Below are 14,063 nucleotides of genomic sequence, written 5' to 3'. Positions count from 1 at the left end.
GTATTCACCTTCTGCTCCCCTTTGAAGCCCACATGTCCATTAAAGTCACCCATGACTAAGAGCGGGTGAGAGTTTCCATTTATTATCCTTTCCATTTGTAGCTTAATATTATTATTTCTGGGTGGATCGTTAACACTCAGGTAAACCACTACTAGTCTCATCTCCCATCCTCTCATTTTCCCTTTTGTGTGCAATATATCCGGACATTTTGTTGGTATCTTCTCTAGGTCTACTCCTGTATCCTTCCTATATAGCACCATTAGTCCTCCTCCCTTTCTATCTTGCTCCTCTCTCATATTATCTACTATCACACAGTTATCACTGAAGTTTATATCTCTTAGCTTCTTCTGGGTCTCTGTTAAGCAAACTATACTATCATCACTCACTAACTCTTCTACTTCTTTTGCTTTAGTTTGTGTTAGCCCTTGTATATTTATTACCTTCATTTTGACACTCTTTTCGCTGATTTCTTTGTCCCGTACACCTGTATTTCAGTCCCCACCAGTGCCTTCTCCTACTCTCACAATTTTTCCCCTCTGTATTTTCCACTGGCCTCCTTGTCTTCTTTTGTCTTGCAACTTTTCCTTTAGCATTGCGTCTTGTTCTCTCTCTTTCTTAGTTTTGTCAGGGGCAATCCTGATTTGACTTATGTCTTCCTCATGACAGTCTCTCAGCTGTCTGCCCCTCTTCACCACCTCCCATTTATCATATACATCACGCAGACATACATACTATTAGGGGCCTCTCACTCCCTCTCACTTTCATTCCCATTCTGTACACCTCCACCTGTGCTCCTTCCACCCATAACTTCTCATGAAATACATGCTCACAGACTTCTCTGTCCTCCTTTTCTCTCTCCCAGTCCATCCCAGCCTCTCCCAGTCCATCCCAGTGTGTGTGTGTAAATAATAATAATAATAATATGGTTTATTAGTAATTGCAGTACATAGATACTGAAAATGCACACATGGGGATTGAGGGAGACTTAAGATGAGAACCTTAAGTTAGCTGTTTATGGGTGGCACCATGGAGGGGATAGCACTGTGATGATAACGGTCAGTTCTTGGGGCCTTGAGTGGCGTGACCACGTTTGTGTGTGGTGTGGCATGGATTGGCTGGGGCGCGTCAGGGGGAGATGTTGTAGCCGTGAGTGGCACAGCAGGCCTCTACCCATCTTGACGAGGGCCGCTTGGTGTGTATTTACCTAGTTGTATTTTATCTAGTTGTAGTTTTACAGGGCCTGGGCTTTATGCTCGTGTGGCCCCGTCTCCATATCTACACTTATCCAATCTTACTTTAAAAGTATGCACACTCGTTGCAGACACTACTTCTTCATCTAAACTGTTCCACGTCTCAATACATCTCTGCGGAAACTATATTTTTAATATCTCTCAGACATCTTCCTTTTCTCAGCTTTTTACTATGCGATCTTGTGCTTCGGATGTCATATTCTTCTCTCAGGATCAGTTTCTCATTATCCACTTGGTCCATTCTGTTGATCAATTTATAAACTTGTATCAGGTCTCCTCTCTCCCTTCTTTGTTCCAGGGTTGGTAGATCCATAGCCTTTAGTCTCTCCTCATATGTCATCCCTTCAAATTCTGGAACCATTCTTGTAGCTATTCTTTGTAGCCTCTCCAATTTCCTTATGTGTTTCTTTTTATGAGGAGTCCACACTACTCCTGCATATTCCAATCTGGGTCTTATTATAGTACTTATCAATTTCTTCATCATTTCTTTGTCCATGTAGTGAAATGCTACTCAAATATTCCTTAGCAAATTATATGTTTCTCTAAAAATTCTATCAATATGGCTTACTTGTTGATTGTTTTCTTCCATCGTCACTCCTAAGTCCTTTTCCTTTTGACTTTCTCCAGTTCTACTCCATCTCCCATCTTATAGATTCCCACGGGTCGTCTTTCACTCTTTCCCATTTCCATGACATGACTTTTGTTCACATTGAATTCCATTTCCACTTCTTACTCCATTCCCAGATCTTATTTAGGTCTTCTTGCAGTATTTCAGTGTGTGTGTGTGTGTGTGTGTGTGTGTGTGTGTGTCATACAAAGTCAGTTTTTATCCAATATTTCTACATTGTGTTGTTTAAATAGAGATAGTTTTGTGTATTTCTTTGCTACAACAACATTCATTAAAGTTCTCTCTCTCTCTCTCTTCTCTCTCTCTCTCTCTCTCTCTCTCTCTCTCTCTCTCTCTCTCTCTCTCTCTCTCTCTCTCTCTCTCTCTCTCTCTCTCAGATGTTAATCAAGTTTGATTTATTTGAGATTGTGTAAAATTATTTTAAGAAAGTTTGTCATGTTAGTTTGGTAGGTTTTGCGGGCATTTTAAGACAGTTTGGTAGGTTTTGAGGGCATTTTAAGACAGTTTGGGATGTTTTGAGGGCATTTTAAGACAGTTTTGAGGGCATTTTAAGACAGTTTTGAGTTAATTTTAAGATAGTTTGGTAGGTTTTGAGGCATTTTAAGACAGTTTGGGATGTTTTGAGGGCATTTTAAGACAGTTTGTCATGTTTTGAGTTAATTTTAAGACAGTTTGGTAGGTTTTGAGGCCATTTTAAGACAGTTTGGGATGTTTTGAGGGCTTTTAAGACAGTTTGACATGTTTTGAGGCATTTTGAGATAGATTGGTATTTTTTGAGGGCATTATAAGACAATTTTGGGCATGATAAGACAACTTTATTGACATTAGGAAGGATGCATGGAGGTCACAAGATTATTGGTGTTCTGTTTGTTAATCTCCAGGCCACATACTCTCCCTGTCTCCACCACCACCTGACCACCACTCTCTGCGTCTTCCATGCTGCTCGCTGACAGCATTCCATCGTCTGCAAAGAATAAGTGAGTCACATTTAAAGTGTCATCTTTGAAGCACAAATTTACACTTTCTAATGTCTTTATTATTATTTTGAAAGTTATTAACCCCTTCAGTACTGGGACCTATTTTTACCTTGAGGTTTGTGTACCATTAGACCATTTTGATGACATTAGGAAGGCCACAGTCTTCACTATTTTAACCCCTTCAGTATGGAGGTTTGTGTACCATTAGACCATTTTGATGATTAGGAAATGGCCACAGTCTTCACTATTTTAACCCCTTCAGTACTGGGACGTATTTTTACCTTGAGGTTTGTGTACCATTAGACCATTTTGATGACATTAGGAAGGGTGTATGGAGGGCAGAGGATTAATGGCCACAGTCTTCACTATTTTAACCCCTTCACTGGGATGTATTTTAACCCCTTCAGTACAGAGGATAAATGGCCACAGTCTTCACTATTTTAACCCCTTCAGTACTGGGACGTATTTTTACCTTGAGATTTGTGTACCATTAGACCATTTTATTGACATTAGGAAGGGTGTATGGAGGGCAGAGGATAAATGGCCACAGTCTTCACTATTTTAACCCCTTCAGTACTGGGATGTATTTTTACCTTGAGATTTGTGTACCATTAGACCATTTTGATGACATTAGGAAGGGTGTATGGAGGGCAGAGGATAAATGGCCACAGTCTTCACTATTTTAACCCCTTCAGTACTGGGATGTATTTTTACCTTGAGATTTGTGTACCATTAGACCATTTTATTGACATTAGGAAGGGTGTATGGAGGGCAGAGGATAAATGGCCACAGTCTTCACTATTTTAACCCCTTCAGTACTGGGACACATTTTTACCTTGAGATTTGTGTACCATTAGACCATTTTGATGACATTAGGAAGGGTGTATGGAGGGCAGAGGATAAATGGCCACAGTCTTCACTATTTTAACCCCTTCAGTACTGGGACGTATTTTTACCTTGAGATTTGTGTACCATTAGACCATTTTATTGACATTAGGAAGGGTGTATGGAGGCAGAGGATAAATGGCCACAGTCTTCACTATTTTAACCCCTTCAGTACTGGGACGTATTTTTACCTTGAGATTTGTGTACCATTAGACCATTTTATTGACATTAGGAAGGGTGTATGGAGGGACCCCTTCAGTACTGGGACACATTTTTACCTTGAATTTGTGTACCATTAGACCATTTTGATGACATTAGGAAGGGTATATGGAGGGCAGAGGATAAATGGCCACAGTCTTCACTATTTTAACCCCTTCAGTACTGGGACCATTAGTATTTTTACCTTGAGGTTTGTGTACCATTAGACCATTTTGATGACATTAGGAAGGGTGTATGGAGGGCAGAAGATTAATGGCCACAGTCTTCACTATTTTAACCCCTTCAGTACTGGGACGTATTTTTACCTTGAGATTTGTGTACCATTAGACCATTTTATTGACATTAGGAAGGGTGTATGGAGGGCAGAGGATAAATGGCCACAGTTTTCACTATTTTAACCCCTTCAGTACTGGGACACATTTTTACCTTGAGGTTTGTGTACCATTAGACCATTTTATTGGCATTAGAAGGGTGTATGGAGGTCAGAGGATAAATGGCCACAGTCTTCACTATTTTAACCCCTTCAGTACTGGGAAGTATTTTTACCTTGAGGTTTGTGTACCATTAGACCATTTTGATGACATTAGAAAGGGTGTATGGAGGTCAGAAGATTAATGGCCACAGTCTTCACTATTTTAACCCCTTCAGTACTGGGACGTATTTTTACCTTGAGATTTGTGTACCATTAGACCATTTTATTGACATTAAGAAGAGTCTATGGAGATCACAAGATTAATGGCCACAGTCTTCATAATTTTAACCCCTTCAGTACTGGGAGGCATTTTTACTGTGAGTTTTGGGCGTGATTAGACCATTTTATTGACATTAGGAAGAGTCTATGGAGGTCAGAGGATTAATGGCCTGAGTTTTCACTATTTGAATCCCCACATAATAAGTTTGTGAAGCTGTATAGAATCACCAAAATAGAAAACAGAATGACTATGTATGAAAGCACGTCCTGGTAGTGAAGGGGTTAATTTGCCAAGTGTTATGGAGGCTGTATGTACATCCCCCTGCTGTCTGTCTGTCTGTCTGTCTGTCTGATGCCACTTGTTAAATTTTGTGTTTGAAGTCTTAGTCTAGTTTTGTCTCCAGGGTAAACTTTTGTTATTAGGTCTAGTACTTTTCATTTATTTGATATTCCATAAGAATTTTGATCCTATAATCCTTCTTATACTGTCTAAAACTTTGCAAACATCTATTGATATGACAATTAAAGATTTTTACTTTGAAATGATTTTTGTACACAATATCTGAGTATGAACAGGCCATTTTCTAGCCTACCTCCCAGGAAGCTGGAGCGCATTCCCTATTATTGCACGTTATAATGGGTTCGGGATACGGTAATTCTGATTTGTGGTAAGGTTTTCAGGAACGCACATGTACCGTGTAACGAGGACTTACCGTACATGTAAAGTAGTTAAAGTACATTAATATACAGTTTAATGACGCAGTGTTGTCTGTGTGGACACTCTGTGTGGATGTTGGTGCTGTGAAGGAATGAAAGCTGTTTATGTGACATAGAGGAAATATATTATTATAAAAAGACTGACTTTGCTTCAATCCTGCAAATGTACCATACAAGAAGTTAAGAGATTTTTGAGCCACATTTCACTGAGTGTGCAGAGATTTATCTATTTGTGTGAGGAATGTGTTCCCGAGAGCATCATGTCATGTCAAGATGGCACAAAGGTAAGCTGATTACTGACCTAAGCTGTCTGAGATGTCACTGCGAACCAAAGCATTTTATCAGAGACAGGTCTATTCGTGGGGAACCTCAGTTTCAGTAAAACACTCAATTTTATCCCAAAACACACTCAAAACACCATGTAACTCCTCAAAATGCCCCAAAACACACCCAGAGCTCAATACAAACACACACACACACACTCAATACATCCAAACCACTTAAAACACTCAATTTTATCCCAAAACATTTCAAAATGCCCCAAAACAAACTCTGAGCTCAATACAAACACACCCACACACACTCAATACGCCCAAACCACTTGAAACACTCAATTTTATCCCAAAACACACTCAAAACAAACTCAATGTAACACACTCAACACCATGTAACACCTCAAAATGCCCCAAAACATACTCTGAGCATAAAGGTAAGCTGATTACTGAGCTAAGCTGTCTGGGGTGTCACTGAAGCAAAGCATTTTCTCAACAAGGTAAGCTGATTACTGAGCTAAGCTGTCTGGGGTGTCACTGAAGCACTGAAGGTAAGCTGATTACTGAGCTAAGCTCAACAAGGTAAGCTGATTACTGAGCTAAGCTGTCACAATTGTATCGTCATTGGGCATTATCATTTTATACTTCTCCATGCATTCTAATATCATTCTTCCATTTCCATCTGGCTTTTGTGTTCCTTTGAATCCCACGTGGCCATTCAAGTCCCAGATTGTAAGCAGTGGATGTTGTGCATTAGTCTCTATGATCTTCTCAATTTCCAGTTTGATAGTACCATTCATTAGTTTATCATCTACACTACCCCTTCAGTACACTACAGTTATGTTAAGGCAGAAGATTAATGGCCACAGTCTTCACTATTTTAACCCCTTCAGTACTGGGACACATTTTACCTTCAGATTTGTGTGCCATTAGACCATTTTATTGACATTAGGAAGGGTGTATGGAGGCAGAAGATTAATGGCCACAGTCTTCACTATTTTAACCCCTTCAGTACTGGGACACATTTTTACCTTGAGATTTGTGTACCATTAGACCATTTTATTGACATTAGGAAGGGTGTATGGAGGCAGAAGATTAATGGCCACAGTCTTCACTATTTTAACCCCTTCAGTACTGGGACACATTTTTACCTTGAGATTTGTGTGCCATTAGACCATTTTATTGACATTAGGAAGGGTGTATGGAGGCAGAAGATTAATGGCCACAGTCTTCACTATTTTAACCCCTTCAGTACTGGGACACATTTTTACCTTGAGATTTGTGTACCATTAGACCATTTTATTGACATTAGGAAGGGTGTATGGAGGCAGAAGATTAATGGCCACAGTCTTCACTATTTTAACCCCTTCAGTACTGGGACACATTTTTACCTTGAGATTTGTGTACCATTAGACCATTTTATTGACATTAGGAAGGGTGTATGGAGGCAGAAGATTAATGGCCACAGTCTTCACTATTTTAACCCCTTCAGTACTGGGACACATTTTTACCTTGAGATTTGTGTACCATTAGACCATTTTATTGACATTAGGAAGGGTGTATGGAGGCAGAAGATTAATGGCCACAGTCTTCACTATTTTAACCCCTTCAGTACTGGGACACATTTTTACCTTGAGATTTGTGTACCATTAGACCATTTTATTGACATTAGGAAGGGTGTATGGAGGCAGAAGATTAATGGCCACAGTCTTCACTATTTTAACCCCTTCAGTACTGGGACACATTTTTACCTTGAGATTTGTGTACCATTAGACCATTTTATTGACATTAGGAAGGGTGTATGGAGGCAGAAGATTAATGGCCACAGTCTTCACTATTTTAACCCCTTCAGTACTGGGACACATTTTTACCTTGAGATTTGTGTACCATTAGACCATTTTATTGACATTAGGAAGGGTGTATGGAGGCAGAAGATTAATGGCCACAGTCTTCACTATTTTAACCCCTTCAGTACTGGGACATTTTTACTTGAGATTTGTGTACCATTAGACCATTTTATTGACATTAGGAAGGGTGTATGGAGGCAGAAGATTAATGGCCACAGTCTTCACTATTTTAACCCCTTCATACTGGGACACATTTTTACCTTGAGATTTGTGTACCATTAGACCATTTTATTGACATTAGGAAGGGTGTATGCAGAAGATTAATGGCCACAGTCTTCACTATTTTAACCCCTTCAGTAGATTAATACCATTAGACCACAGTCAGAAGATTTCAGTCTTATTTTAACCCCTTCAGTACTGGGACACATTTTTACCTTGAGATTTGTGTACCATTAGACCATTTTATTGACATTAGGAAGGGTGTATGGAGGCAGAAGATTAATGGCCACAGTCTTCACTATTTTAACCCCTTCAGTACTGGGACACATTTTTACCTTGAGATTTGTGTACCATTAGACCATTTTATTGACATTACTGGGAAGGGTGTATGGATGGGCAGAAGATTAATGGCCACAGTCTTCACTATTTTAACCCCTTCAGTACTTCACATTTTTATTTTAACCATTAGACCTTGACATTACTGGGACACAGTCTTCACTTTTACCTTGGGACACATTTTTACCTTGAGATTTGTGAGCCATTAGACCATTTTATTGACATTAGGAAGGGTGTATGGATGGAGCAGAAGAGAGAGAGAGAGAGAGAGAGAGAGAGAGAGAGAGAGAAGGGCTTAGTGACATATCCAGCCCTAACATTGTCAAGCCACACCATAAGACACCGCCAAGCTCCTCTGAAGTGACGGGTTGTGTGTCTAACCTTCATCAATAGAGTATAGTTGAAGTTGTTATTGTTTTTAAGGTTCCAGTGAGAGATTAACAACATTTCTAAATTATTAACAGCAGGAACACTCTACCTAGTCACCTCTGTGGCCTTCATGAGAGAGAGAGAGAGAGAGAGAGAGAGAGAGAGAGAGAGAGAGAGAGGGATAATTTTACATAAAACAGCCCGCCCCCCACACACACACATTAACCCTCATAGTAATAATAATAACACTGCTGCTCCTGCTACTACTACTACTACTCGCTCCTCTTTTGTCCCTGCTATGCATTTGAGGCGCGCAGCAGCAGCAGAAAACAGTGAGAATTGAAGGAAATGTTGGGGCGGGCTGTGGGTGTGGGTGAGGTGGGCGGCGGGCGGTGTTAACTGGGGTACATATACACAACCATCGCCTTATTTACCACAGTAATGGCTATTTATCTAGTGTGGTGGTTGATTCTGGCTTTGCTTCACTCTCTGGGTCTGGAAACACAGGGGGGAGTGGAAGCAGACATTGCTGGACTGTCCATGGGGAAGGCAGGGGTGAGGCGCCCCCCGTGGGTTCAATATTGACGTAGATAATTCATTTAAAAAATCGCCACAAGAAAAACGGCTCCCAGACTAGTATACACTACACTTTTAGGCGCGATAAATAGTGTAACTAATAATCAAAATATAATATTCCTACCGGGTGGTTTTTTTTTTTATTGAAAGCGGTGGAAAGGAAGGTGTTTGTGTCCAATTAACGGGTGACAAACACACCACAATGTCGAGATGGAAAGCTCACCCAAACTACGTTATATTACATTTTCTGAATAACACAAATTTTCGCTTTCCAGCCGAATAAAGAAAACACAGATTCTTTGTCATATAAAGATTTTTGTTTTCTATTTTGTTACCATTCAAAATTTTGAAATTGAAAATACGAATAGGTAGACTAAACTTTATGGAATATTGTTACTTGAATCATGTTTTCATATCTTTTAAGTGTTATATCAAGCACCAAAACAATCCTAGGCGTGGTAAAAAAAAAAAACGTTATATTCCTTGCAGTGACTTTAACGTTATTTTTTCGGTAAACCAAAACACAGCTGGACTCGATTCTATTGTAGTTTAGAAATTAGTTTACTTTACTAATAACAAATCAGATATCAGAAAAATGCCAACTTCACTAAATAAGTAGAAATATTTCAATCCTTATGGCGAAATATGTTTTTTTATCAAGATTTTTGAGTGACCCCAACACCCCCATTTCGGTATTGGGAATATAATACACATGTTATTTTCATTTTTTCTTTACCATTTCATATTTTATTTATTTTATTTCAATGTTATTTTGAATTTTATAAGAAGTTTGAGTGATAGAGGAAGTGTATACAATGATGTCGACATTTTGCGTAGAAGAAGAAGGAGAAGATCCGCCATTGTTAGCTCTCTTTTGAGATTTACAGTTTTTGAACATTTGTGGAGCAGGTGAGTTATTCCCAAGTGGGTGCGTGTACATGCTTATTATCTAAAGTATGTAGAGTTAGTGAGACGTGCCAATTAAGGTGAAAAAAGTCTGGTAAAGTGAAAATAAGTGCGTCTTTATAAGCAAACTTTTGGGTTTTGTTGCCTCATATTTGCGGTGGTCATTCCTGCCCTCCTACGCATTGTCACGCCCCCATATTGCCTCCATAGATAGCTTATGCACCCATACACCTCCCATGCGCGGGATAGTTTGATAGTTGAAGCGGTTACTGAGATATGGTGGTGTTCTTGTGTTAGGCAGTGTCCGCCATCCTGCCTTCCACATCGGCCCTCTCTGTGTTAACTATTTTCAGTTTTTCTTATTTACTACGCCTTGTCACGCCCCCATATTGCCTCCGTAGATAGTTTGTGGATCCATACACCTCCCATATGCGTGATAGTTTGATAGTTGAAGTGGTTAGTGAGATATGGTGGTGTTATAGTGTGGTAGGCAGTGTCCTTCACCCTTTCCTACGCCTTGTCACGCCTCATTTATACTATTACCACCACCACCACTACACTACTACAACAACTACCACTATTCCAGAGGTGCACCATGGCTTGCCACAATGTCACAATGGGTTCTTGGAGAGCCGCTGCTGTTGACTTGCTGCATGTCTCCTCTCTGCGGCAAAACTCACAAATACTCCACTCACCAAGTTCCAGAGGAGAGGTGAGTGTGTGTGGGTGTGGGAAAGGTGTCCTCAGGTGTGCTGTGAGTGTGGTGTGTGTGTAAGTGTGTTTTTTGTACGTTTTTGTAATGTCAACTATAGCTACCTATGTATAGTGTTTTTTTTTTTTTTTTGGTGTGGGTTGGCTAGGGTAAACTTATTGTGGGCGTTTTCCAGGTGTGATTTAAGGGTTGTTTGTGGAGTGTGTGTGTGTGTGATGCAATATTTTTAGGTAATTTTTGGTGCGTTTTGGTTAGGTAATGTTTGTCTTGTTTCCTCCACAGGTTACCTCCAGGCTTTTCCTTCAGTAGACTATTTCCTCCATGTTTCCTCCACCTTCCCTCTAATTTTGAGTCTCCTATCTCACTTCTATCATAGTCAAAATAGTACTTTTCTAAATCTCACTTCAAAACCTGACAATTTTTCTCATTTTCCCTCCACCACCTCCTTTTCTTTCCTCCATATCTCCTCCACACACCAAGCTGTGTACTGTGCTGGTGTGTGCAGGTGTGGAAAGGTTTCCGCAGGTGTGTGTGTGTGTGTGGTACGTGTGGTGTGTGTGTAAATGTTTTTAGTGTAAGCTACTATATATTTTTTGGGTGTGTGTTTTTTGCATTTTCCAGTGTTTGCAAAGGGTTGTTTGTGGTTTGTTGGTGTGTGCAGGTGTGGGAATGGTGTGTGCTGGTGTGCTGTGTGTTTGGTGAGTGTCGGTGTGTGAAAGCGTGTTTTTCCTTACAATTTTGTCTCATAAACCTCAATTTTTTAACTTGTTTTGGCCGGAAAATATTTGTCTTTTTAAAATCCTCCTAATACCACCACCACCACCACCACCACTGTCCAACCACACCCACAACCACCACAAACAACCAACATTACCACATCAGATGCTCACAAAACCACACCATTTCACTACCACCACTAGTACTATTATAACCACCACCACCTCCTCCCAACAGGATCACCAGCCACCACCGGCCGTACTAAAGGAAGTGGCTCTATGTAGGGATGGAACATAGCAACTACACCAGCTGGGACACACCTAGCCAACTGTGAGTATTGAAGGCTGTTTTAGGGTGTTTGAAGACTTTGAGGGTGTTTAAGGCTACTTTAGGGTGTTTTAAGGCTGTCTTAGGGTATTTTTAGGCTGTTTTAGATTGTTTAAGGCTATTTTAGGGTGTTTGAAGAATTTTAGGATGTTTAAGGCAGTTTTAAGCTATTTTAAGGGTGTTTAAGACTGTTTTAGTGTTTTAGGGTTATTTTAAGGCTATTTAAGGGTGTTTAAGACTGTTTTAACTATTTTAGGCTATGTTAGGGTGTTTTAAGGGTGTTTCAAGATATTTACAGTACATGCACACACCATCGCTCCATCAGTGCTTCATCTTCTCGCTTTGTGTGTTTTTTATGATTCAGTGACAAAGTGACTAACTGTTTTCAGGGACACTGGGTACGGTGGCTTGGGGAGGGACCGTGTGGCCTGAGGGGAGGGTGGTGGCCGGTGGGCAGTGTGTTACTGACCAGTGTGGTGTAATGGTGTTGTCATTGTCACCCTTGAGGAATTCTGAGGGTGAGCTGGCTCTATTAGATGAATTACAGGATTCTGAGGACAATGAGAGTCAATCAGAAGGACTCATTAGTGACTCACATGAGGAATATTTGCCAGAAAAGGACAGTGAGGCCAGGAGCTCCCAGGAAGAAAGTGATGGAAGTGGTGAGGATGACAATTAAGGAGATGGAAAGCATGTATGTTGATTTAGAAGGGTGTATGGTTTTAAATGTGGACATGGAAGCAGCAAGGATAAGAATTAAGGGAGATGGAAAGTATATATGTTGATTTAGAAGAGTGTACAGTTTTAAATGTGGACATGGAAGTGTGGAGGATGACAATTAATGGAGATGGAAAGCATGTATGTTGATTTAGAAGAGTGTACAGTTTTAAATGTGGACACAAGTGTGGAGGATGAGAATTAAAGAGATGAAAGTATATATGTTGATTTAGAAGAGTGTACAGTTTTAAATGTGGACATGGAAGTGTGGAGGATGAGGATTAAGAGAGATGAAAGTATCTATGTTGATTTAGAAGAGTGTAAGGTTTAAAATGTTGACATGGAAGTGTGGAGGATGACAATTAGGAGAGATAGAAAGCATTTATGTTGATTTAGAAGAGTGTACAGTTTTAAATGTCAACACAAAAGCAGTGAGGATAAGAATTAAGGAGATGGAAAACATAGATGTTGACAGTACCTTGGCATGTGACTGGCCATGTGTGCTGAAGGGCAGGAGATCCGCACTTCAAGCAGGAATGCTGGAAAGAATGAAAAAAGAAAAGAAAAGAAAAATTAGGTTGCTTATCAACAATAATGAGATGATGAGTGAATGTATCCAAGATTATTTATAGAAGCCAGTAAATATTGGTACAGAATGAATAACCAACATACTTGAAATGCAAGTTGCAAAATTGATCTCTGCATGTGTCACCAGATCAGTGGTGGGGCAGGTGGGCCATGTTTCTGGCAGGATTGCTGAAAAAAGGTGGTTAATCAACAGTAATGAGATACTAATGCATGATAAGTAGACATATCCAAGATCAAATACAGTAAAGCCAGTATATATTGGTACAAAATAATCAACATACTTGAAATGCAAGTTGCAGAATTCATCTCGATACAGGCGACCCGGATTTTGTCGAGCAGCTGGAAGTGGTGGCACTTCTTGTACGATGTCGTGCTGCTGCTCTTCAAAGTCAGGGTGGCCTGCATCAATAGGAATAGGAATATTCCTGTCTTTACATATATTGTGCAACATAGCACAAACATGCACCATCTTGCACACCTTCAATGGTGGGCTGACCCGGACCTCACTGTGCAAGACATGAAATCGGTGTTTCAGCTGCCCAGTGCCTCTTTGGACAACACTGCGTGTCTGCTTGTGAACCCTGAAAGAAAACATCAATGATAATAACAGCCATCATATACCATTAACCTGTCAATATGATGGGGACAATCAAAATTCTATCCAGGTGTTGTTGTATTAAATTATTTTCATGATTTATTTTTCTTGCTCTACAAACCAATATGTATTAGTAGGAACTGTGGCACTGTCCAAATGAAGTGGTCCCTCCAGTTTTCCTCGTTTCCCAGCTCCACCCTCACAGCTCTCACTCAGCCGACATGACATCTATTGAAAATATGATAACCAAAACATTGAAGTAATGCAGTTCACAACCTGCACAGTGGGACATCTTGCCTCAAACTGAATTCAAATTCATACCGCAAGTCTCAAGGCCACCGTGATTGGTTGAATAAATTATGATTTTTTTCATTGGCTGCCAGTTCACTTTCAAACGGAAGTAACCAATCAGCGGAAACAATAGCTCAAACAAAACGAGTCACTAATGTTGGCCCGCACGCTAGCCGCTGCCCTGGGTCGAGCAGCTCTCGCGCCAGTCTGTCTCTGTTCTATTG

Source organism: Portunus trituberculatus, chromosome 11 (assembly GCF_017591435.1).
Source record: "Portunus trituberculatus isolate SZX2019 chromosome 11, ASM1759143v1, whole genome shotgun sequence".
Lineage (NCBI taxonomy): Eukaryota > Metazoa > Arthropoda > Malacostraca > Decapoda > Portunidae > Portunus > Portunus trituberculatus.
Note: the sequence above shows the minus strand (reverse complement) of the source record.